The sequence below is a fragment of the Gorilla gorilla genome, chromosome 2 (genome assembly GCF_029281585.2).
Source record: "Gorilla gorilla gorilla isolate KB3781 chromosome 2, NHGRI_mGorGor1-v2.1_pri, whole genome shotgun sequence".
NCBI lineage: Eukaryota > Metazoa > Chordata > Mammalia > Primates > Hominidae > Gorilla > Gorilla gorilla.
The window spans coordinates 127,838,322-127,841,642 of NC_086017.1; the positions used below are offsets into that span (position 1 = coordinate 127,838,322).

At 35.0% G+C, this 3,321-nt stretch overlaps 1 non-coding gene across 1 annotated transcript; it reads right to left on the bottom strand.

Annotated features, from left to right (window-relative positions):
• Nucleotides 1-2,884: 2,884 nt before the first annotated feature.
• LOC115934076 (U5 spliceosomal RNA) lies at nt 2,885-2,999 on the bottom strand. Its single transcript, XR_004069925.1, has one exon. It is a non-coding gene; the product is annotated as a U5 spliceosomal RNA (small nuclear RNA).
• Between the last annotated feature and the right edge of the window lie 322 nt (nt 3,000-3,321).

The following is a 3,321-nucleotide window of genomic DNA, read 5'->3' on the forward strand; positions in this document are numbered from 1 at the left end:
AAGCGGTTCAAGGGAGAATATAAGAACACGTCATCTGAAAATGAAATCAGCATCTTCTCTGGCGCTCAGCAAGACAAATGGGGTTTTGTGATACCATATATAGCCTTCTCAAGAGGAACATTACAAAAACACCAAAGGGCTTGACAGTTATGAGGGATAGCTCCGCTGTTCAGAAAACTGTATAGAGCCCTCCATAAAAGGTGTAACTAACTCATAAACGTGACCCTTCTCTGGGAGCTTCATGTCTATAGGAGAGCCGGACAAACTCAAGTGACACCACATACCACATAGAGTGTTTCCTTGGATTTCAGGATATGTGGCTATAATTAGAGCTAAGCCCAAGCAGATACCAACATATGCAGTGTAATTGCAACAATTACTGAAGAAACTATCATTAACCGAAAGTTTTTGTGAAGGCTATGTGTTCTAGATAGAGTTTTGAATGAAAAGAACCATAGTTCACAATGAAGAGAACATGTCAGACTAGAGGAATTAAACATGGGAAAGGTCAAAGTCAAGGATGATAAATTCAGAGTTGGAGGACAGCTAATAGATGGGAGATGAAAACTAAAAGAGGTAAGAAGGAGAAATTAGTAGAGGGCCTGCCTGGAAGCTTAATTAGACTAATAAATCACTAAGAATAGTTACTCTAAATATTTGTTAAATAATTATCAAATACACATTATATTCTATCATATTAATAAAAATAGTTATCATTTATTGGATCCATGTCAGTTCTCATGCAATGTGTAAATTGTTTTGCACATATTATCTCTTTTGACCATTTCAACACTGAAATAATATTATTTTTATTTACAGAATAGCAAACCGTATTCAGGGAAATTAAATAACTTACCAAGGCATTTTGGTTTGATTAAAATAAACAATGAAGAAATGTAAAAGCTATTACTAGAGAGTGACAACAATCCAAAGGCTCTAGAGGAAGATGCCCTGTTGTTACATTTGGGCTAGATCAGAGGAGAGCAAGAGGCTTGAGAAAAGAATCTTCTAGTAGTTCAAACATGAAGTGAATGTTGTGCACTGTACCTGGAAAGGCATGATCTGAGAAATGGCAGGGCGAAAACAGCAAGGGCATTGAACCACTAGTCTAAGCAACAGTTAAAGCTTATAAACTGGTCCATAACTCACCATACAGAATGTTTGCTCTAAAAATCTTAGAGCATAATGGTTCAAGGCACAGGTTCAGAAGTAAGCTTTCCTAGGCTTGAGTTTTGTCTCTTCCCAATGCATACTTTGACATTTTTGGCAAGTTATTGGGTTTCTCTAATTCTTAGTTTTCTCCTCATAAAATATTTATTATCATTAATAGCCCTATCTCATGGTACTGTGGTAAAAATTAAATTAGATCTTTCATGTAAAATGCAGAACACAGGGCTGATTCAGATAAAATGTATTGATAAATGTCAGATAATATTGATATACTATAACCTCAAATCCTCCTCTTCTTTCTATATATTAGTGCCTAGAAAAACACACTGTCTATTCTTCCCTCCCTCTCTAAATTCAGTGTTTTTCACAAGATTTTGTATATGTAGCTACTCTGGTGTGCAAACAAAAAAAGAAAAAAAAGAAAAAAACATTTTGTAAATCACGAGAAGAAAAAACTTACACCATGATCATGTGTGAGTACATGTGCACACACATACACATGCAGGCACATACACATTTCATGAAAATATACTTAATGCCATTAAGAATTGGTATTCTATTCTAATCTATGCTCTTTTATTTCTTTCTTTTCAAAAATAATGGTTGTGACTCACCAAAGTGACTTTATGACTCACCCATGGGTGTCAATCACAGTTTGAAAAATACTTCTAAATCTCTCCTTGCATTAAGAAAGATTATTAGAGAGTTGTGAATCTACATCTCATTGTCTAGCCCCTCATAGACTTTTTCTTTAATTTTACTTAGGTATTATGCTATTTTACTACTTTCAGGGGCTTTATACTATGTTATACTCATGACAAGAAATAACTAGTGTTGTTGAAGATATGGGAAAAGGGAACCCTTGTACACTTTGGTGACAACGTAAATTGGTACAGCCATTATGGAAAACAATATGAAGTTCCTCAAAAAACTTAAACATAGAGCTACCAGATGATCCACGAGTTTCACTTCTGGGTATAGGTCTAAAGGAATTAAGTTACTATTTTGAAGAGGTATCTGCACATGCCCATGTTCATTATAGTATTGTTCACAATAGACAAGATATAGGAACGATCTTAGTGTCCAGCAGTGAATGAATTTTCAAATGTAGTATAATTACACAGTAAAATATTATTCAAACAGGTTCATCCATGCTGCCATTTGCAACAACATGGATGAACCTGGAAAGAATTATGCTAAGTAAAATAACTCAAAAAGAGAAAGAAAAACTATGACATCACTTATATGTGGAATCTTAAAAAAAAAAAAAACAGTCAAACTCACAGAAACAGAGTAAAATGATGGTTACCAATGGTGCATGGGGTAGATGAGGAGATGTTAGTCAAAGAGTCCAAACTTTCAGTTTCTGAGGATCTAATGTTTAATATGGTGGCTACAGTTAACACTATAGTTAACCATGAAACAACAGAAATTTGAACTGTGTGGGTTTATTTATGCATGGAATTTTTTTTTTTTTTTTTTTTTTTTTTGCAACGGAGTCTCCCTCTGTCGCCCAGGCTGGAGTGCAGTGGCGCGATCTCAGCTCACTGCAACCTCCACCTCCTGGGCTCAAGCTATTCTCCTGCCTCATCCTCCTGAGTAGCTGGGACTACAGGCGCCCGCCATCATGCCCGGCTAGTTTTTTGTATTTTTAGTAGAGATGGGGTTTCATCATGTTGGACAGGCTGGTCTAATTTTTAACACTCATAATTTAGCCTCGTGAAACACGAGGCCTCAGAAATTGGATAAAGACTCATAACTGTTCCTCCTCATGGAAATCTTTAATAAAAGGCGAAAGATTTATATGATCTGAAGAGGAACAAGAGTTATGCATGGATTTTTTAAAATAAATATATCAATTTTTTTGGAGATTTACAACAGTTTGAAGAAACTTGCAGGGTAACCATGACCCCTGAGACAATAAGACTAACCCCTGCTCTTCTTCCTCCTCCTCATCCTGCTCATTGTGAAGACAATGAGGATGAAGATCCTCATGATGATCAACTTCCACTTAGTAAATAATAAATATATATATATATAATCTTTCTTATGGTTTTCTTAATAACATTTCCTTTTCTCTACTTACTTTATGTAAGAATATGGTAAAATATTCTAATAACCAAAATACATATAACAATACATATAAGAAAA